This window comes from Esox lucius, chromosome 5, assembly GCF_011004845.1.
Source record: "Esox lucius isolate fEsoLuc1 chromosome 5, fEsoLuc1.pri, whole genome shotgun sequence".
Classification (NCBI taxonomy): domain Eukaryota; kingdom Metazoa; phylum Chordata; class Actinopteri; order Esociformes; family Esocidae; genus Esox; species Esox lucius.
Window position 1 is genome coordinate 16004868 of NC_047573.1, and position 23918 is coordinate 16028785.

General features: G+C 43.3%; 1 protein-coding gene across 8 annotated transcripts in view; it reads left to right on the plus strand.

Annotated features, from left to right (window-relative positions):
• The window catches only part of myocd (myocardin), a 137258-nt gene that overhangs the window by 15941 nt on the left and 97399 nt on the right, over positions 1–23918 (plus strand). For 6 of the 8 annotated variants that reach the window (XM_010891860.4, XM_020046678.2, XM_020046679.2 and 3 more), the window contains exon 2: positions 15367–15429. The exons of 1 other annotated variant lie outside the window; for it this stretch is intronic. The gene's annotated coding sequence lies outside the window, so the exon portion shown is untranslated. Of the gene's footprint in view, positions 1–12027; positions 12181–15366; positions 15430–23918 lie in introns of those variants that run through there. One more of the 8 variants, XM_020046675.3, reaches the window with a different exon arrangement.

A 23918-nucleotide genomic window follows, 5' to 3' on the forward strand; every position in this document is an offset into this window, starting at 1 on the left:
AGCTCCTTTTATCACCCTCTGATAAGCGTTCTCTTTGGCTTCTCTCAGAGACACGTTCGTTCATTTAACACCCTCAAGTGTTGATGTTTCATCATTTTGACTCCGACAGTGGGATAAAGTGGGTGGTACCTTGGGGTGCAGAGGTGATGCACGCACATCAGTGTAAAACTTGTCCTGCATTATTCGATTGTTACAAATACGTATGTTTTTAAAATGTTCCATAACATTTAGTTAAGAACTACAGTATCTTGCACATTTGTGCATTGAACTGTGTTGTCTTTACATACATCCTGTACTACTGTAGCATTTGTGTGTAATGTGTGACTATTAAATCCTTACATGTATTCACACGTGGATCCAATTATTATTGAAGAGTGAAGGAGATTGAATTATATATACATTTTGCGGAGATCATATTTTTGATATGACGTGTAATCATGTTGTAATTGTTGATTAAATACTGTGTTAAACACAGAATTGTGTATTTTAGGTTATGCAGAAGCAGGCCCAAATGTAAACCATCTGTTTTGGACTGCTGATCTGTGCTTAGTTTAAATTTGTATCATGTGAGGTACTGTCAATTTCATTCAAAATCTCACACGCATATAGACTCTCAGTATATACAGTATCCTCACAAAAGTGAGTACACCCCTCACATTTATGCAAATATTTGATTATATCTTTTCATGTGACAACACTGAAGAAATGACACTTTGCCACAATGTAAAGTATTGAGTGTACAGTTTGTATAACAGTGTAAATTTGCCGTCCCCTCAAAATAACTCAACACATAGCCATTAATGTCTAAACCGCTGGCAACCTGGTGAGGAGTACAAAGACAAGTGTGTCTTGCTTACAGTCAAGCATGGTGGTGGGAGTGTCATGGTCTGGGGCTGCAGTGCTGCCGGCACTGGGAAGTTACAGTTAATTGAGGGAACCATGAATGCCAACATGTACTGTGACATGCTGAAGCAGAGCATGATCTCCTCCTTTCGGAGACTGGGCCGCAGGGCAGTATTCCAACATGATAATGACCCCAAACACACCTCCAAGACAACCACTGCCTTGCTAAAGAAGCTGAGGGTAAAGGTGATGGACTGGCCAAGCATGTCTCCAGACCTAAACCCTATTGAGCATCTCTGGGGCATCCTCAAACGGAAGGTGGAGGAGTGCAAGGTCTCTAACATCCACCAACTCCGTGTTGTCGTCATGGAGGAGTGGAAGAGGACTTCAGTGGCAACCTGTGAAGCTTTGGTGAAGTCCATCCCCAAGAGGGTTAAGGCAGTGCTGGAAAATAATGGTAGCCACACAAAATATTGACATTTTGGGCCCAATTTGGACATTTTCACTTAGGGGTGTACTCACTTTTGTTGCCAGCGGTTTAGACATTAATGGCTGTGCGTTGTGTTATTTTGAGGGGACAGCAAATTTACACTGTTATACAAGCTGTACACTCACTACTTTACATTGTAGCAAAGTGTCATTTCTTCAGTTTTGTCACATGAAAAGATATAATCAAATATTTACAAAAATGTGAGGGGTGTACCCACTTTTGTGAGATACAGTACATAACATTCTGTTATTTACCACATGAAGCAGCTCCACCTTCTCTTTGTCAGATTTGAAGTGGACTGTATTGTCACCTGAAGTAGTAGTTGTAGCACTGGGGCCTCCTGTCTGACTGATGGCTGGGTGGAATTGAACACTAGTGTTTTATTACCATGATATAAACTCACTTAGGCATAAAGTCTTATCCAGATAAGTAAATTATTACACTTACTCCCTTAACCTAGGTTATTCACATCGACATTAGCAGTATGATTCTGTGGCCGTAGAAAGCAGCTAATTAAGCAATAAAGCGTCTATGGGGTTTGTGGTGTATGGATAATTAATGTATGTTAAATATTGTGCTTAATCTACTGCCACAATGCAACAATTTGCTGTCTCTTTCAAAGACCTTCTGATTTCCCTCAGCAGCAAACACCTTTGAGGTCAAATTGATGTGAGGTCAACTGTGTTCTAATAAATTGTGAATGAGACTGCCATCCAGAACAGAACCTACCATACTGGACAGCTAAGGTAGAAGGGGACTTTCCCTTGAACGGAGCCCCAAAACTCCAAGAAGCTTTGCTAAACTAGATTTAAGGACCAGAATTTAGCAGTCTGAACCAACCCCTCAGCTTCAAACTGAATAAAATGTTCTTCACAAATAACAGGTTGCAGTCATCTGAGAAAGCAAAAAAGAAGAATTAGCATCAGAGACACTTGAAGCCAGGCTTGTCTGCCTGGAAGACACACAAACAGGACACTGTCAGACTACCTCTGTCTTCACCTGGAGACACAGGCTAGAGTCACATTTGGCTGCAACATTACAGGTATGTCTTAATGACATATTAGGATTGCAATCTGTCTATTTACAGGCATAATACACACTAAAGAAGATAGCCTAGTGTCTATGTTGTTTTTCTTTAGACGAGTCTGGCAGTTATTTGGTATGTAATTAATACTTGTCATGTGAAAATTATTAATATAAAGTATTTATAGCAGGCATTTAGTACCTAATATGGACATTCAGTTTCATCGAAAAGGTGGTATTTTCATAGGATTTTTTTTTTTTGAAATAAGCTTCAAAAGCCCCAGAAGAAGTGAAGATATAGGCTCGTGCCAAGTTCAGCAACACCTTCACAAACTTTAATACGTTTATTCTGCTACTGTGCGCAAAATGGTTTAAGTTGTCATTATGGATTGTTGCAGCTGAATCAGGTTAATACTTTGGCGGGTTTGTGACAAAGCTTAAAGGGATTGAGTTCATGAGAAGTAATCCATGTTCGGACAGAGATGCTTAAGAGTATTTTACCTCTCCCTTCGCAAATTCCACGTTCCTTGACCTGCAGATTGATACCTGCACCAAATATTTGTTACTGGTTGTTCTAAGGTTTCACAGGATTTACTGGTGCCGTGAGTGTCTTTGTCTATGTGTACCTGTATCTTAGATAGTGGATCAACTACATCAGGCTGATCTATAACAAACAGAACCAGTCACGGCACATACAGTGGATATAAAAATCTCCACACCCAGGTTCTTGTGATGTAGAAAAATGAGACAAAGATAAATCATGTCAGAACTTTTTCCACCATTAATGTGACCTATAACGTGAACAATTCAATTGGAAAACAAACTGAAATATTTGAAGGGGAAAAATTAAAAAAAGAAAAACTCACAATAACCTGGTTGCATAAGTGTGCAGACCCTTAAACTAATACTTTGTTGAAGCACCTTTTGATTTTATTACAGCACTCAGTCTTTTTGGGTAGGAGTCTATTAGCATGGCACATCTTGATGTGGCAATATTTGCCCACTCTTCTTTGTAAAAGTGCTCCAAATCTGTCAGATTGCGAGGACATCTCCTGTGCACATTCCTCTTCAGATCAATTGGATTCAGGTCTGGGCTCTGGCTGGGCCATTCCAAAATGTTAATCTTCTTCTGGTGAAGCCATGCCTTTGTGGATTTGGATGAATGCTTTGGGCCGTTGTCGTGCTGAAAGGTGAACTTCCTCTTCATCTTCAGCTTTCTAACGGACACCTGAAGGTTTTGTGACAAAATTGCCTGGTATGAATGTGATTGGTTAATTTTGAACACAACCACATCCCCAGTTATAAGAGGGTGTGCACACTTATGCAACCAGGTTATTGTATTTATTTTATTTATTTTTTGATTTCAGTTTGTTTTTCATTTGAATTGTTCACATTATAGGTCACATTAAAAGTGGAAACATTTCTGATATGATTTATCTTTGTCTCGTTCTTTTACATCACAGAAACCTGGCATTTTCACAGGAGTGTGTCAACTTTTTATATCCTTTGTATGGGCACTGTCAGCTGGCTGATGTTCTACTTTATTTTGACTATATATTTGTTTCAATTACATCTATGAAGAAATCAAATGATATACAGTTTTGATATAAAATTAGAGTGAACAGGAAAAAGGATTTTGACACTTACCAACACTTATAGTTCAGGAGGGGTTTCTGTGGAATGCAATTTTGTAACACAATTTTTGTTGTTGTTTTTAAATGACAGGACAGCAGAGAGATCAGGCTAGGAGACAGGAAAGGCATTTCCATTGTGTGGATAAAATAAGTGCATCCCCAGTTTCAATAACTGTTATTGTCAGCTTTGGCTGATGCAAATTCATTTAGAAATGGGAATAATTTGCCTACTCTTTTTACAGTGCAGTTTTCAAGAGTGTCATTTTCAAGGGCTTTCTTGAAAGCATTGCCTGTTTTACATCCCAGCACAGCAATTTCAATCAAAGATTGAGTCCTGGGCTTTGATTCAGACATTCTGTAACACAACATTCCTTATTTTTGGGCCATTTTCTGTTGTAGCATAGCTTGTGTGTTTTGGGTCCTGTTACAAGATCTGTGCAACTCAGCTCCAGCTTTTTGACAAATGGCCTCACATTCCCCTCAACAGTTCTCTGGTACAATATGGAATTATTGGTTGACTATGGAATTATGGCAAGTTGGTCAGGCCCTGTGGCAGCAAAGCAGCCCCAAACCATAATGCCACCGCCTCCATGCTGTACAGTTGGTATGAAGTTCTTCTGACATTGTTCAAAGGCATTGTTATATATTTCAAACAGTTGCATCCAAAATTCCATCTTTGATTCTTTTTTCCAGAGCACATTGTTCTAGTAGTTTTTGTCTTTACCCAGGTGTTGTCTTACAAACATTAGTTGTGACTTGTATTATTTTCTGAGTGCAGAGACATCTGCCTTCCTGACCTCCGATGTACACCAGGTTTGTGCAGTCTCTGACAGTTGACTCATGCACTTTTACTTTGATTGTGGCAAGAGAGACTTTTTAGCCATTTAATATGATGGTAAATGTAGTGGTTTACTGACAATTACTGCATATTGTAATTGTATGAACAAATGGTTTCAAAAATATTTTTTTGTTTCTTTAAAAAGGAATTTTAATGTATGTTATCTTTGGTTGCTTTGGCCAAATACCTTGAACAGTATTGTACATATTTCGGTATGTATTTCAGTGTGTGACATTAATTTAAAAAATAATAATAATGTCCCCCATCAGGTAATCAATTAAGGCACCAAACTGCTCCCTCTACCTGTCACACTAAAAACACAGTTTATTTGGATGTAAGGGGTTTGGGTGTACCAGTTGGTTCTCATTTGGTGTCAGGTTATTCACCAATCACGTCTATTATGGCAAGCTTCAAAAAACCTTTGTCTTCCATCCCCTCTGCCTCGATGGGGTAGGATCCCTGAAACTCTATGACCATGTTCCCTTTCTCCTCAACAAAGTCAGTAAACAGATGAAGACTGCATTTCATCACTGCCTGGATGGGTGGATGGTAAATACCACTAAAACTGGACTATTATTTTTTTTTGTCTGTGGCACGGTCAATAAATTGAGCATTATGAGATGGGAAGTTGCCTGCCAACACTAGGTTAAGTTGCTGCCCTGAAGTTAGCTCCTCCATTTCAGCATGTATCAAGCTCCCTGACCCTTCTAAGGACCTCACATCATCACCTCAACATAGTGGTAGCCTTTTATCACTTTGTGTTTCCAAACAATTTACTAACAACCACTTAGCCAGGCTAAACAGGCAGAAGAATAGTCAGCAGTACTTGCAAAGTTACATGACAGGGTACTTTCTCTGAGTGGACAGTACTTTCTCTGATCCGTTCACAGATGTCCCATTCTACATGGTTGATCAAAGAATCGTGAATCATTCCGCTTAGTACGATGACGTAAAAGGATCAGTGTTGTGAATGTTGTGCTGGTATTTATAGCACCTGGAACGCAATGTTTCCCATTAGCCGATGCTTCTCCAGACCTTTTCAAGGCATGATTAAAAAATATGTTCAGTGAATGAGTTAGGTGTGCACTGTATAATTCCTTTTCAGGTTGTACCAACTGAAAAGGAACCATAGAGTATATCTCATGATGATATAGGTAATTGTATGGTCAACAATTAATTTCAGTCCACCATGAAAGCAAATACATTTTGTTGTCCAAGGTAGAATGACAACATATCCTGGATTGCACAGGATAGTCCTACAACATAAATTTACTATTTTAACAATATATTTGAACTTCACTGATTTTAGTCATTTTAAAACATGTCTATATTACTGTCATGTTGCACTTCTGACAAGATGTTGCATATATCATAAGGATTTGGTAGGTATACTGGTTATGTTAAATACTTCAGTTATTGAGATCTGATGTCCCACGTAGCGCAAGACACAACATAGGCCAATGCCGTATTTTCAGCTTATCACAAAACCTTTTGGGAACAATTATATGTTGTACTGGTAAGCCTATCAATCTTCCTGTTAGACTGAGAGTACTGTGCTAAGGTCTCCGGCCACCTAAGAAACCATTTAATTACAGCTGAAACTTTATCTTTCATCATTATATTGACCCCAAACACTCTGTGAAAACCATTAAGATGTACTTGGAGCAGAAGTCTTTAGATGGAACACTCATAGTATTAGATGACCTCATAGCCCAACCTCAACATAATCAACGTTGTGTGGGATCACTTGGACAGGGAAAAGATGAAAAAGACAAAGTCTTTGGCAAAACATGAAATAGCAAATTTACGCCAAGACTACTTTGATAAAATTACACAACAGTCTACCAAATTTAAAGGCCACACAAAACACTGACTTTAAAACAAATATATAATTATTTTTAACTAGTCATTGTATTCATATTTCTTTGTTTACTTTAATGTTATGTATTTGTTATTTTTATTTTTTTTATGAAATCAACACTTGCTCTGTAGAAATGGCTTTAAACAATGTTAAAGTCTGAGTATTTTGCACGATACTGTAAAACTAACTGCTATGTAAGCTTCAGTTATCTTATTACTGATACAGCAGGATGGGGGTGGGTACATTGTAAGCAAAATTAAACTGTTACAAGAAAAATCAAAATGATCCCACTCTCTCACATTTGGATGTTCCAAATTTGGTAACTCTACTGCTCTGCTTAATCTGTGTTAAATGACTGGCCCCTGTGTGTGTGCCAAATTGCTTCTTATGCTCCTGAAACGTTGCAAGGCATGTATATAATATTTAATAACGGGCACATGTTTATACCTCTTGATTTGTTACAGTGATGATATATTTTACCCCACTTGCCTGATTTTTACTAAATGCATCTCCATATTTTCAAACAGTCTTGGTCAAACAAAATGGATGGAATGATCCAATGAGCTTACATTAATAATTTTTTTTGCACCCCTATGAGGGCATAATTTCAGGTTAGTGAGACTCATATCCCTGAACAGGTGTGCCAAAGAGTCAAACAGATCAAGAGAACTTTGGATGTAGCTTACCTGTTGTGGCACCACAGTGTCAATTTAAATTGTATGCACAATGTGAAGTACTGATAGTGTTTGCTTGACTTGACTGATTTAAATGCATTTATGTGCTAGAATAGGTTATGGTTTTTATCTGGTCCCGCTGTTTTAGGTACTAATCTGGAAAATATTGCATTAAGGCACTGTTGTCTATAGATGCCCATAATCAAGTTTTGTATGGCTCGTTCATTTGGTACCAAGAGTAGCAAATAATTTAAGCAAAATTGGGAATGGGTATTGTGACAGACCTTTTGGATACCCAAGGCCAATTTGTTGCTTATGAGAGCAGCAGGGAAGTAGTTACTATGCTAAGCAAACAGGTAGGCAATTAGCATTAACTTCTAGAAAATCCACAACCATCTACCTTCTTGTTTTCCTACACACCGATTGCTGCACATCGCACTGCACAATTGGGAGTCTCGCCAATGGGATGATTATCTTCGGTGGAGTGACCATTGCTCTGAAGGAATCCCCCCTATCAGGATCTTCCTTCAGGGACTTTTGGGAATTATTCACTTCTCATTCCTTTCCAGGGACTGGAAAACTAACCACGTTACTGCCTGTTGTGGAAGTAATTGCTCAACCTGTACAGTGGTAGAAAAAAGAATACTCTGCCGACATCAGATAGTTTTGATGCACTGGATTCTGAACCCTGGGCACTTTGACTTGAAGTCCGGAAGTGTGTCTGTTCACGGAGGGATAGTGGGTTCTTCTATTCCACTGATGTATAGGGGATGAATCTGAGAAACCCCATTGAGGGCCTAGAGCTGTGTTGACCACCATGACTCTGAAAGATCAACGGCAGGGAGGCGTCATAATGGGAAGCTCTATGGTCAGTCTGAGATATCTGCACACTTTATTTTCCAGGAGCGAAGGTCATTGGATTTTTGCCCTCCGCCAAGAATCAGATCCCCGATCTGGCAACAGTTGTGTAGCACGTTAGATCAGTTGTCATTATGTAAGTGAAATCTGAGAAGCTAACAGATAATTTCCTACTGCTCTTGGAAAATGCTCTGAACTTGGTTAAAAAGTTGTTGTATCAGGCCCATTTCCATCTCCTTGAGGTTCTGGGGCTGAGAGTTTTAGTCGTCTTTGGTCTCTTTATCTGTGGCTAATGCCAAGGGCATGGGCGTATTCTTCGTTGAAAATTTTGAATCATTTTTTAATAGACCTGGGTACTTCTCTGAAGATGGAATTCAAGTGAAAATGGGGGCAGGCTGCTGTCACCAAATATGGGAAAGGTACCAGTCAATCAAATAAATGGAACATTTGATATTCCTCGTGTGACATGTACTGTACTAGGTCCTAAAACTAATTTGTCCTAAAATTGCTAAATTGACCATTGTAAATAATTACCTGTCGGCTTTGTAGACATTGCAATAGAAAGGCAAATACTTTTGCTGTCCAAAGTCAACAAACATCTAACCAATGAATTTTGATTTATTCTACCATTCATGTTAATGTGATGTGGTCATGTTTCGCCTAAGCCGTTTGGCCCCAGTGCCTATGAAGTACTGTTCAACATTAGTAAACATTGTCCACTAACTACAAAGTGGCAAACACCGATAAGGTCTCTGAAATAAACGTGATAAAGAAACTGTAGATATAAATGAAGGTTTATTGGCCTTATAGAGATTCAGGCACTGATCATCATGCCTTTTAAAAGTCAGTAAAGGGAGTGTGGCCATAATGCTTTATAGATAAGGCCATCTGGACTGTGCAGATGGTTTTGTATAAATCACATACAGTATGTAGATTTTGTGATTACACCCCATCAGGTAATCAAGTAGGGCTTCAGAGGTCTCATGGTAAAAGTGCATTCACTAATGGTTTTGGTATTTCCTTTTTTTAAGGTTTAATTGTGTCTTTTTCATTGTTGGCGTTAACTAGACTTCAACTAAACTTTAATTAGTCAAAAAGGTGTTTCAGGCGTGCTGTATTGCATGAAATCAATCACAAGATACTGTTTAGAATGTTTATGGCACCATCATTGAAATGGGTTTATCTCTTTCATCAAACAAATCTTTTTAATATATTTTTGCCCTTTCTGATACCTCAGAATTTAACAGACAATTTAAATTACTTCATAAAGTGAGTTAATGTATATTTGGTGTTATAATTAGAAAGCTCCCTAAGATAGTAGAGAGACCTTATACCTGCAGACAGAATAGAGAGATCTGTTGCCTGCAGACTGAGTAGAAAGACCTTATGCCTGCAGACTGAGTAGAGAGACCTTATACCTGCAGACTGAGTAGAGAGACCTTATACCTGCAGACTGAGTAGAGAGACGTTATACCTGCAGACTGAGTAGAGAGACCTTATACTTGCAGACTGAGTAGAGAGACCTTATACCTGCAGACTGAGTAGAGAGACCTTATACCTGCAGACTGAGTAGAGAGACCTTATACCTGCAGACTGAGAAGAGAGACCTTATACCTGCAGACTGAGTAGAGAGACCTTATACCTGCAGACTGAGTAGAGAGACCTTATACCTGCAGACTGAGTAGAGAGACCTTATACCTGCAGACTGAGTAGAGAGACCTTATACTTGCAGACTGAGTAGAGAGACCTTATACCTGCCGACAGAGTAGAGAGACCTTATACCTGCCGACAGAGTAGAGAGATCTGTTACCTGCAGACAGAGTAGAGAGATCTGTTACCTGCAGACAGAATAGAGAGATCTATTACCTGTAGACTGAACAGAGAGATCTGTTACCTGCAGACTCAGTAGAAAGATTTGTTACCTGCAGATCGAGTAAAGAGATCTGATACCTGTAGATTTAATAGAGATATATGATACTGTACCTGCAGATGAACATTTTGCTTTGTGGCTAACTATGGAAATTGGACACTGATGTTTTAAAAAAATATATATATATCACTTACATGTTAATGTTATTCTGTAACTCTGATGCACTCTAGATGTAGCTATGTGTGAGTTGTAGGTGTTTTATTTGCTGTCCTGCTTGTTAGTAAGTTGTGGATTCAAAAAGAACTAGTCTTGAAATACAACATGCAGAATCAGTTCACACATTATCCAGATGTTTTCAATCAATATTTGTTGATCCAAAGCACTGTTTGTTTACTAATTACATTTGCCTAAACCTTTCACAATATTATCTTGCCTGTTTTCTAAATTGTTTTTTGTAGATTTTCAGTGGCCCTGTAATACAAACATGTGTGGGCATAAGTACTACGAGGCCTAAGTACCAACCTCACAGAAAACATAAACGGCATCCCTCCATAAACAGACCACATTCCCCACCAATGACTTGGTTTCAGCAGAAGTAAACAAACATTGTATTTGTCTGTCTATATGAGCAATGGTGGGGGGTGGGGGCTCATCTGTTTGTTGGACACCCCAGCTCCATGTAAATAAACAACAAAACTACAACAAAACTAGCCTGAATGAAAGGTATGATTTTCTTGGCCTGGATTTCCAATGACTGAACAGGGGTTACCCATGTTTTATTCTTTCCAGCATTGAACTTCCTAACAGTTTACATGGAGGAAATACTAGTGGCTTGGCTATTTACTTCGGTGTTAGTGTGTAATTACTTGACAGAGATCAGTAACGGTTTGCTTGACAAAGCTTGGCAGTTTTATGGCACGTTTTTTCTTTTGCTACTCAGAAGTTCATTTTGCTCCCTTACCGGAACCCATAACAACGCTACCCTAGTGATGTAATTAAAACACGGGTGTCTACGGATTATAACCTCTTAAATCTCATATCTGATAGATTGAAGCCTCCCAGTTGTCTTGTGTTTATAATAGGTATATACTTTTCTACTTATATCTGTAGGTCTCAAAGGCTGAACCATAAGTCAGTCTTTTTTCCTCTCTAGTACCAGATGTTTGCATGTAGTGGCTAGTGTGAGATGTCATCTCCTGTAGCTGTTGTGTATTATTTGGACCACTATATGACAAGACATGGATATAGTTGTTAAACAAAGAGAGAGGAGAGCCAGGGAGAGAAAGGGTATGTAGACAGTGTGTGTGAGAGAGAGAAACAGAGAGAAAAGGGGTGGGGAGTTGGGTGAAAAGAGCAAGAGAGATATGGAAGTGGGAAGTTGGAACTGTTCCAGGTCCTTGTCTGTCTGCCGTCTGGTCTCCACCCTGGGTTGTCTGTCTGCCGTCTGGTCTCCACCCTGGGTTGTCTGTCTGCCGTCTGGTCTCCACCCTGGGTTGTCTGTCTGCCGTCTGGTCTCCACCCTGGGTTGTCTGTCTGCCGTCTGGTCTCCACACAGGGTTGTCTGTCTGCCGTCTGGTCTCCACCCTGGGTTGTCTGTCTGCCGTCTGGTCTCCACCCTGGGTTGTCTGTCTGCCGTCTGGTCTCCACCCCTGGGTTGTCTGTCTGCCGTCTGGTCTCCACCCTGGGTTGTCTGTCTGCCGTCTGGTCTCCACCCTGGGTTGTCTGTCTGCCGTCTGGTCTCCACCCTGGGTTGTCTGTCTGCTGTCTGGTCTCCACCCTGGGTTGTCTGTCTGCCGTCTGGTCTCCACCCTGGGTTGTCTGTCTGCTGTCTGGTCTCCACCCCTGGGTTGTCTGTCTGCCGTCTGGTCTCCACCCCTGGGTTGTCTGTCTGCCGTCAGGTCTTCACCCTGGGTTGTCTGTCTGCCGTCTGGTCTCCACCCTGGGTTGTCTGTCTGCCGTCTGGTCTCCACCCTGGGTTGTCTGTCTGCCGTCTGGTCTCCACCCTGGGTTGTCTGTCTGCCGTCTGGTCTCCACCCCTGGGTTGTCTGTCTGCCGTCTGGTCTCCACCCTGGGTTGTCTGGCTGGAAAGGTGAGCATGCTTCATCCGTGCAGGACTGAGAGATTGAACCATCATACCCAGACCATGTGTACCGGTCAAATTAGGGCCTAATAGCGTGGTAACAAGAGTTATTCTGGATAATAAGTTGGTTATATATTTGTCATTTTTTAGAAACATTTCATTAAACATTTTCAATTCTTTCATTCATCCATTCATTAGGAAAGGATGCCAAGCCTCGGAGGATATGTTTTTCTAATGTTCCAAACTGTCATCGCAGACAATCTCTTCTAGCAGACAACAACACCTGAATCACCTTCAGTGTCCAATCAAATTTGAGTCACCCAAGGGTTGTGTGTGTTCAACTTCCACAGAGGGCCAGTATGTAAAAATATAAACATGTATCCACTCACTGTTCGATTCTAAATAAGACTGTCCGCTAAATGACTTGAATGTGAATGTACTTTTCAACTTCATACTGATAGGAGGGTTCAGACCACAACATAAAAACAATGTTGTGGAAGAACGATCGATTTAATGGGCCTCTGTCTTTTTGAGTCATCTCACCCTGCAGGAGCCCTGGGGGATTCACTACTTCAGTGCTCTATCCCAATGCTCACCACTCGGATTAATGGCTATTATGGCAACAAATGAGCTCATGGCTAATTGGCTGAGCCGATGTTTCCTCCTGAATGCTACCTGGTTCCGTTGTGCCCGTCGTCATGGCTGGCCCCTTCCAGGCCAGACTTAGGCTGGTAATTGAGCGGCCGTTTAGTGACACTGGTCATGCACCGCCCTGGGGTGGGGAAGGTAGAGGAGGAATGTCAGCCTGTCATTCGGTGGAAGGATCATGAAGATAAGGAAATGATGGATCCATAGTCGACGCCCCCCCCACCCCCATTCACTAGATGCATTTGTTTGTGTTGGGAGGCCTAATCCTTTATTTAAAAGTTAGTGAAGTTCCTGAACCTGAAACCTAGATTCATTTTAAAAAAAAGATGATCAGGTTTTACTCAGTGTAATGGAAAGTCATTTTTCATAACTTCTACAGTAGGATCATAACTCATCCCCAAATGACTGTTTGTGGTAGGTGAAATGATTCCCTTGACAGACCCAAGGTGTTACAGCTTGATGCACCATTTACTCTGAGATTGCTTTAATTGAGATATTGTTAGCAGAGGTGTGTTTTGGGTGGCAGAGTTGGCTGTGTGTTTGGCTACTCACACCCAGAGGGCTGTGAAGACCTGCTCTGGTCTTGGCACAAAGTTCTGACTTTCCTCAAAGCTGTTTCAGGAATGGAACCTAGAATAGAACTAGTTAAGGCTGCATTTGCACAGGGAGCCTGATTCTGATCTTTTGCCACAAATCTGTCTTTTGACCAAACACATTCGATTTTTCCCCTGTCAAAGCTCTTTCAGTATAGAGGACACAATAGGGCAGAATATCCTAATTGTGCTGCATGTGTGAATGCAGCCTTAGAATCTGTTATTCTGTCAGCATCAAATGCCTGGTGTGTTTGGGTGGTGCGCCAACACTCATCATTATTTAAATTCACACACATTTATTTTGAAAACAAAATCTTGGCAGTGTTTGATGCTGCCAAAGGTCATGACTAGTCGTAGGCTTTCATTGATTTCAAGGGAAGCATTCCTTCAATGGATGATGGCTAGTGGCTGTTGTGCCGCAGAGGTTTCTCAAGAAGCCATCCTGGGAACTGTCATGGATGACTACTACTGGGATGGATGAGAGGATATGGATAATGTCATATTGGGCCTTTTAGAAGCACTTGAGACCTTTTCAGAACCGTGTTGATCTCATGAGTGCATTAGTGGAACATGTCATTTTTCTATTCCTACTGATCTGTGGTCTGTAGGGAAATGTCTGTCTGTGATATTTATTAACTATAATATTAGAAGCGAAGGCTAGTTTCCATTATGGCCTGACACTCACTCCCTGCTCTCTTATTAGTTTGAATAGCATGCATTTCTGTAAGAGAGAGTGTTATGAGGTAATGCAAATCAGAGGCTGTCCCTATTTTCATTGGCATGTTGTCCTATCCAAACATATGCTGCCATCAGAGTGGTTGAGAAAAATGTCACTGCTGTACTGCTGGTCATTTCCCACTCAACTAACGGAGTTCTTATCACATGGGAAAGAGCGACCTTACAAAGGAATGATAGCAGCCCATGAAGGGGCAGAACCTTTTGTTGATGTGGTGTGATAATGTCATGAGATGTACACTGTGACTGTATATTATGCTTTATCTTGTGTCTTATAAGGGGAAGTTAACTTACTCATGTCTGTCCATCAGTGTCTTGGCAATACTGTGTGTGTGTGTGTGTGTGTGAGAGACAATTTCAGAAATGTTATGAGAAATACATTCTTTAAATGATAGATTTGAATGATAGTGATGGGTTGATTTGAATTCTTCCATTCTTCCGTCCATCCTCTCTCTGTCTTTCTCTGTCCTTCTTTCTTCTCTATTTTCCAACCACCAGTCTACTGACCCTTCCTTATCTGTTATCACTTAGTACTTGGAAATAAAAGGCGCCTCCTGACAGCCTGTTATCTCGGTCATTCAATGCTATTAAACAGTCAAATAGAGACTGTATAGCAGTGTGTGTGTGTGTGTGTGTGTGTGTGTACGTGTGTGTGTGTGTGTGGAGCTGTCGTTACTCACTGTTAGTGACGCACCAGCTCAAAGCAGTTAGGTCCAGACAATTCTCCATTGGCAGTTGTTAGGTTTCTAAGGCATTTTTTTTGTTCTGATTGTCATCAAATCAATACTTTGGGATCATCAAGTAGCATGACAGAACAAATTGGTTATGGTTTTCTCAAACCAACCTTAGTCCAATAGCTTTCCATCACCTACCAGTGAAAGCTGGGTAAAACTGGTGAAGCAAGGGATTTGCATAAATTGTGCAAATATTTGTATCTTTTTATTCTTGTGTGTTTATGGGTGGACCAGCTGATTAGATGGGTGTGTACCTGGCAGCTTGTTGCCTCAGCAACACATTTTCTTACCTGCTGGACTGATATGAGCTCTCATCCTGTCCAATTTGCTTAATTGTTCTGGATTGTCAACCACTGATGTTAAGAGACCATTCATAATCCAACATTCTGATTTGGTTCAGATGAATGATATTCGATAATAGCCCACTATCGAGTGATATTTATACACTAACAACATAATTAACTATATCATCATGTCTATGGCAGGTCTGAAGACAGAGTGCTGTAGACTGAATGTACATGGATGGAGGACTTCCAACTTGTGACCTGGTAAGTTTCACCTGTGGTTTTAAGGACATCCTATAGGAATAGATTGTTTGCCTTATAGGATTTGGCTGTTAAGCAGAATTGTATCATGCTCAAAGAACAGTTCTGGACACTTCTCAACTGGTGAAAGTTACAATGCTCATTCATTAGTCATATTTTGGGGAAAGTATAAAAACATTTTGTGCCTTGGCACACAGACACATTTCTGTGTGTCATTTCCATCATAATGGATTCAAGTCCAGTGTGATTACAAGCCTTAAAAACAACACATTCCCTGTCCATCAGAGTAATATTTGTCCCGTGTGAAAGAGAGTTGAATAGTAATTTTGAATGTGTGTGTGTGTGTGTGTATTTGTGAGGTATTTGTATGCATGAATGTGTGTGTGTGTGTGTGTGTGTGAGGTATTTGTATGCATGAATGTGTGTGTGTGTGTGTGTGAGGTATTTGTATGCATGAATGTGTGTGTGTGTGTGTGTGTGTGTGTATTTGTGAGGTATTTGTATGCATGAATGTGTGTGTGTGTGTGTATTTGTGAGGTATTTGTATGTATAAATGTTTGTGTAGGTGTTGTCATATTAGGCGTAACTTACAGAAATATCGATAAACCATCTTCCACATAATGATACAACTCCTGTCCTGCTGCTGCAGGAATACGTGTTTCTGTTCTAGTCAACCGGCTCAAATTAAGACACGGCACTTATCTCATCTGTCACTGTGTGACATTTACGGAGTTGTGTTTCTTTGACATGTCACAGACCAGCCAAGAAGGCCTTGTCCGTGTCACAGCTTCACAGCAGCCGCCTTGTTTTCAAATGTTATGGCGCCAGGACACTTCTAACATCCAACAAGCTACAGTGAAACAAACCTCTGCTTTTCCTACATGTTTTTGTTAGCATTTTTCACATTCTATTTCCCGGAAAGATGTTTAAGCTCAGATGCAGGCGTTATAGCATCTAGAAGTGTATCTACATGTGTGTGTGTCCTGTATCACTGGATTGGAGCACCACAACCAGGGTAATAGGGGGCTGGGGGGGGTCTTGTGGGGAAATGTTCCAGATCCTCTCTGTGAAAGTGTGTTGTCCTGATGGGGGATATGGCCATGTGCCAGTTCCTTTAGGCCAAAGGTCATCACATAGGTCGTTCTGAGGTCACACATCTCTTGTAGTTCCCAGAGTTGTGATATGATCGTGGAGCTAAAAGTAGACCTAAACTGCAGCTGGGGTGCGCTGAGATGGACCGGGTTGTTATGCTTCAATGGGCCAATATCTTAAATTAGAAATGTATCGCATATCAATGAGGACAATTCAATTGAGTAATGCCAATGTGGGAATGGTCAGTACAATTTAGACTTTTACGTTCTTTGCAAGAAATATGATTTCCCTAATAATCTTTTTAGCATGGACACATCGGAATTCAGCAACCTGATGGGACTTAAAGAACTGCACAACAATGTTTAACAAAAAACCTCCTACCACAATAACCTTTTTCCTTTTGGGAAACCGATTTGTTTCTGACGTCGGACATAGAAAGCTTGTTTGTGAAAACAGTGTTTCATGCAAATAGGGTTTAAGATGTTCAGAAAGTCTGTGCTATAATTGGCATAATGCTTCCCTTACTTAGTTATCAGCCTACTGCCATAATCATGTAATTGTTAGATTATAGTTTGTGTTTAAATGGGAATGAAAAATACATTCTGTAGATATTTGAGCACTCATTCCAAAATCTGTTGGCATCCAGCCACCTTATTTTTACTATCAATCACAGTGAGAATAGGAACGTTTGTGAACATTAAATTTTGTACATGGAAAAGGATAGTGCTTGGTTCATGAAACCATCAGTAAAGCTTGATGAGATAGTTACTGTAAAAAGCTTTGTAGTTGAGTTTTGAATAGAATCTGAGATGTTAAATTTTTTTATTTGTTTACCATTTCATAGAAGAAATATACAGATCTGTAAAAAAATTAAGAGACCACTGCATCTTTTTCTTTCCTTTTTTTAATCCTTCTGTCCCTCACTCAAAACCTTCCTTTTCGACTTTTTTGGAAAGGGAAGAAAAAGGTCCAGTGGTCTCTTAATTTTTTCTGTAGCGGTATATGTAGAGTTTTTTGGATCTCTGTCAACAATAAAATCAATCGTTAGCATAGGCTTCTGAGGTTGGTGTGCTGTAGGTGTGTATCAATGGGTTTCCACAAGGTCTTTATTTAGGATTAATGTGGAAAACATAAATTCAACTCCAGTGCAAGCTAATTAAAATATTTCAAATCATTTTGTTCCAAGAAAAAACTATTATCCACAGTTTAGGTATTGCCTTACAGCAGGGCCTGCTTCAGACCCGAGCACCACAAAGTGGTCACTCAGAGCCCAGGCCACTAGGGGGCCTCCGACCACCCAGCCGTGTTCCCAACTTTGCAATATTAAATAAATGCACAGGCGGTTGTGCATCTGAAGTTTTTATCTTATGTTAGTCACTCGATTAGCTCTCAGTTATCGATGCTAATGTAAAAACTGGTAGTTAACATAGCCAGCAATTTAGACTTTGTAGTAGTATTAATTGTGACAGAAATCCAGCGAGCCCAATTCATTTTGTTAGTCGTTCACAACATATATCATATAAAATGGCGTAAGTCATGGCAAAATTAGTATAATTGCAAGACATGTTATAAATGCTCTCTCATCCCTTCTTTATTCACTTTACATCAACAATTGTATTTGGAGCAATGCACTCAGAACTCTGCTCATCTCCCTGCATCCAGACATGCTAAAGTGAAACTGGAAATAGTTACATCAGCTGTAGATCCACGTACATTAGATACACACCAGTCACATCCCATTCTCTTATATATGAATTGTATATAATTGTTTGTCAAGAATTCTGTCTATTTTCAGTATTTGTTCCTATTCATTGTTCGTGTGTACATTTAATTATATCTGATTCTGAATCTGATGATATTGCTGTTTTCTCTGCCCAGTGGCGTTAATGGGTAGAATGACAAAAAAATTATCTTTTTGGACTCTGCATCATGGAAAAATGTGCAGACTTACATGATGTGTTGTAATGTCGCAAAAGCCTGGAGGCAGCCCTGCCTACCACTCATGCACATGTACAGAAATGTAGCTCTGTGTTAACGACAAACTTACTCACAGATATATTTGGGATTTAAAGTGAAGCAAAAAAAAATCCAATGCAATTTACTGGTTCATCTCCAGTCCGGTACATGGTCTTGTTTATGGAAAACATACAAGATAACAGATGTGGATCCTTATAAACAAGTGTTAGAGCAGAGTAAAGAGGTGGAAGAGGAAGACCTTTGATGAGGCTTTTGTTAATAAATTCTCTCCAGAGAGTGTAAGTAATAGGAGTTAAGAAGAGACAGGAGTTAGAGTGCAGAAACATCTGAGGAGAGGAAACTGCATTCAGTGGTGGTGAAATCAATATCATCTATATGGTAGTGTAAACAGTAATACGACCAGGTAAAAGAGAACGTCACTATGATTCAACTTGATGTTAGAAGGTTCCTCGCCCTGAATGTAGTCAAGATGGTTCCATTTTCTTTTTACCATAACAAACTTCATTTAACTTCAGCCATCGCTAGCTAAAATCCACGGAAGTAGGTGAGTTTGTTTGAGTATGTGTGGGTATGTTTATTTTGAAAGGGCAAAACATTTTAAAGTAAAATCAAACAAACAATGGAGTTAACTTGATAATTATGCAGTGGATGATTTATTAAACCATCAGAACTGAGCTGCAGAACTGGAAGAAAACAACTCAGTCATGTCACCATGAGGCTGTTGGTGAATTTTAAATAGTTACTGAGTTCAATGGCCCTGACTGCACATTTAGTATTTGTACTGCATTTGCCTTGATTGCACATCTATACAGTGGGGAGAACAAGTATTTGATACACTGCCGATTTGGCAGGTTTTCGTACTTACAAAGAATGTAGAGGTCTGTAATTTTTATCATAGGTACTCTTCAACTGTGAGAGATGGAATCTAGAAAGAAAAATCCAGAAAATCACATTGTATGATTTTTAAATAACTAAGTTGTATTTTATTGCATGACATAAGTATTTGATCACCTACCAACCTGTAAGAATTCCGGCTCTCACAGACATGTTAGTTTTTCTTTAAGAAGCCCTCCTGTTCTCCACTCATTACCTGTATGAACTGCATCTGTTTTAACATGTTACCTGTATAAAAGACCTCTCCACAATGGCCAATACCAGAGAGCTGTGTAAGGACATCAGGGATAAAATTGTAGACCTGCACTAGGCTGGGATGGGCTACAGGACAATAGGCAAGCAGCTTGGTGAGAAGGCAACAATTGTTGTAACACACTACGCCGTCATGGATTAAAATCCTGCAGCGCACGCAAGGTCCCCCTGCTCAAGCCAGCACATGTCCAGGCCCATCTGACGTTTGCCAATGACCATCTGGAGGATCCAGAGGAGGAATGGGAGAAGGTCATGTGGTCTGATGAGACAAAAATAGAGCTTTTTGGTCTAAACTCCACTCACCGTGTTTGGAGGAAGAAGAAGGATGAGTACAACCCCAAGAACACCATCCCAACCGTGAAGCATGGAGGTGGAAACATCATTCTTTGGGGATGCTTTTCTGCAAAGGGGACAGGATGACTGCACCGTATTGAGGGGAGGATGGATGGGGCCCTGTATCGTGAGATCTTGGCCATCAACCTCCTTCCCTCAGTAAGAGCATTGAAGATGGGTCGTGGCTGGGTCTTCCAGCATGACAATGACCCGAAACACACAGCCAGGGCAACTAAGGAGTGGCTCCGTAAGAAGCATCTCAAGGTCTTGGAGTGGCCTAGCCAGTCTCCAGACCTGAACCCAATAGAACATTTTTGGAGGGAGTTGAAAGTCTGTATTGCCCAGCGACAGCCCCGAAACCTGAAGGATCTGGAGAAGGTCTGTATGGAGGAGTGGGCCAAAATCCCTGCTGCAGTGTGTGCAATCCTGGTCAAGAACTACAGGAAATGTATGATCTCTGTAATTGCAAACAAAGGTTTCTGTACCAAATATTAAATTCTGCTTTTCTGATGTATCAAATACTTATGTCATGCAATAAAAAGCAAGTTAATTACTCTAAAAATCATACAATGTGAATTTCTGGATTTTTTACAGACTTCTACATGCTTTGTAAGTGGGAAAACCTGCAAAATTGTCAGTGTATCAAATAATTGTTCTCCCCACTGTACATTCCACTTGCAATATACATATTCTTGTACATTTCTGCCCTCTTCTATTTGCACTTCTGGTTAGATGCTAACTGCATTTCGTTGTACTGTACTTGTACTTGTTCCATGACAATAAAGTTGAATCTAATCTAATATGGTAGAATACCACATAGAACAGATCAACAGTAATATATCCACAAAAATAAACAAGAAAACAGAGTGAAAGAAATAAACTAAAAGAAAACAATCAAATATTCCAGAACATGCATGTTATAAGGCTCTGAAGTAATACTGCGACATAAACCATGCTAAAGATAATAGTTTTGGCCGGAATGCAATACCTTATGTTTGAGAAAATTCAACTACAACAAAAGAACTCATCCCTGAGTATCTTTCTCTATTTTCTAGCATGGTGGTGGCTGTGTTATGGCACAGGCTTTCTTGACATTGGTAAAGACTTGGGTTTTTTTCAGGACACTGGCTAAATCCTAGAGATAAACCTGCTTCACTCTGTCTTGAACCAGACACTTGGAGAGGAATTCAGATTTCAGTGGGACAATAACCAACAACACAAGGCCAAACCTACACTGGTGTTCCTTACCAAGAAGTTAAAGAATGTCCCTGTGTGGCCAAGTTTACAGTTTTGACTTAAATATGCTTGACAATCTATGGCAAAACCTGATACTGATCCCCTAGTGTTTGACAGAGCCTGCAGAAATGTTTAAAGAAGCAATTCAATTGCTTTTAATCCTCTTTTGCAAACCTGAAAATGTAAAAACAACAATAAACAAGAAGGGTGCATACTTATAATATCCACAATAAAGAGAACAATATTCATAGCATATTTTTCTATGGCATTCACAGAGGTTAACTATGTCTAGGTTTGCTTGTCTTAAAGTCTATAGATACAGCTCTGGAAAAAATTAAGAGACCACTGCACCTTTTTCTTTCCTTTCCACAAAAACTTAGGTTTGAGTGAGGGACAGAAGGGTTACATTTAAGAGACCACCTCAAATTAAACGCTTCTGTTCCTCACTCAAAACTTTCCTTTTCAACATTTTTGGAAAGGAAAGAAAAAGGTGCAGTGGTCTCTTAATTTTTTCCGAGGAAGACCCGCACGAGGAAGACCCGCCATGGCCACAGGGACAACTCCCTGTGGTTGTGGGAGAAGCCAGAGACGCCGGAGGAGGAAGCTCGGCGTCTCTGCGCTTATTCCGGCTACGCCCCTCCGGTACACCCGTTGAGAGGGGAGTATGCCTGGAGAGGCGATTGGGGGGCTGACTCCCTCTCCCCGGACGACGAGGATGTGGTGTATGGGAGAGTGGAGGAAGACCCCCCGGAGGCGCAAACCCGGAGGTCGCCCCAAGACTTTTTTGGGGGGGTGCTATGGGGCGTGGACCAGTGGGGTGATGTCAAGCCCCTCAGCCGGCAGGAGGAGGGGGTCGTCAAGGAGCTCCTACAGGAGATGCAGAGGACGGAGACGACGGGCCGTAGGAGAGGAGGCCAGAGGAGGAAGCAGCAGCCTGTGCCTCCTACCAGCCACGGGTTGGATGGTACGAGTGGTCCCCTGTCCAGTCGGCGTGCCCCACTCCCTACTCCGCAGCCTACTACCACCCCGCGGCCTACCCCGCGGCCTACCCCGCGGCGCCCTGCGCCCCCCGCTGCCTGGGAGCCGCAGCCAGCGCCGCCAGCACCCCCCGCTGCTTGGGAGCCGCAGCCAGCGCCCCCCGCTGCTTGGGAGCCGCAGCCAGCGCCCCCCGCTGCTTGGGAGCCGCAGCCAGCGCCCCCCGCTGCTTGGGAGCCGCAGCCAGCGCCCCCCGCTGCTTGGGAGCCGCAGCCAGCGCCCCCCGCTGCTTGGGAGCCGCAGCCAGCGCCCCCCGCTGCTTGGGAGCCGCAGCCAGCGCCCCCCGCTGCTTGGGAGCCGCAGCCAGCGCCCCCCGCTGCCTGGGAGCCGCAGCCAGCGCCCCCCGCTGCCTGGGAGCCGCAGCCAGCGCCCCCCGCTGCCTGGGAGCCGCAGCCAGCGCCGCCAGCGCCCCCCGCTGCCTGGGAGCCGCAGCCAGCGCCGCCAGCGCCCCCCGCTGCCCAGTGGCCTCAGCCGCCAGCTCCACCCGCTGCCCAGTGGCCTCAGCCGCCAGCCGCCGGATGACTGGCCGCCGCCGCCCGGGCCCGCGGATGACTGGCCGCCGCCGCCCGGGCCCGCGGATGACTGGCCGCCGCCGCCCGGGCCCGCGGATGACTGGCCGCCGCCGCCCGGGCCCGCGGTTGACTGGCCGCCCGAGGCCGCGGATGACTGGCCGCCGCCGCCCGAGCCCGCGGTTGACTGGCCGCCTTGTCCCGCAGCGCCTTCACCTGCCCAGGAGCCCCCGCATCGTCCCACGGCGCCCTCGCCTGTCCCGGCCTCAGCGGCGCCCTCAACTGTCCCGGCCTCAGCGGCGCCCTCGCCTGTCCCGGCCTCAGCGGCGCCCTCGCCTGTCCCGGCCTCAGCGGCGCCCTCGCCTGTCCCGGCCTCAGCGGCGCCCTCGCCTGTCCCGGCTCTCCCTGTCCCTCCGCCGGCTCTCCCTGACCCTCCGCCGGCTTCCCCGTCTCCGGCTCCTTCGCCGGCTCTCCCACAGGGTTCTGACCCTCCGCCGGCTCCCCCGGCTCCTGCTCCTCCACCGGCTCCTATTCCCCCGCCGGCTACCCCGTCTCCTGCTCCTCCGCCGGCTCCTGCTCCCCTGCCGGCCGTCAACCCTCCGCCGGCTCCCCCGGCTCCTGCTCCTCCGCCGGCTGCCGACCTGCCGCCGGCTCCTATTCCTCCGCCGGCTCCCCCGTCTCCTATTCCCCCGCCGGCTCCCCCGTCTCCTATTCCTCTGCCTGCTCCTATTCCTCCGCCAGCTCCCCCGGCTCCTACTCCTCCGCCGGCTCTTCCGCCGGCTCCAGACCCACCGCCGGCCCTTCCGCCGGCTCCGGACCCTCCTCCGGCTCCCCCGGCTCTTGCTCCTCCCCCGTCTCCTATTCCTCCGCCGGCTCCCCCGGCTCCTACTCCTCCGCCGGCTCTTCCGCCGGCTCCGGACCCTCCGCCGGCTCTTCCGCCGGCTCCGGACCCTCCGCCGGTTTCCCCGGCTCCTGCTCCTCCGCCGGCTCCTATTCCCCCGCCGGCTCCCCCGTCTCCTGCTCCTCCGCCGGCTCCTACTCCTCCGCCGGCTCTTCCGCCGGCTCCTGACCCTCCGCCGGTTTCCCCATCTCCTGCTCCTCCGCCGGCTCTTCCGCCGGCTCCGGACCCTCCGCCGCCTCCCCGGCTCCTGCTCCTCCGCCGGC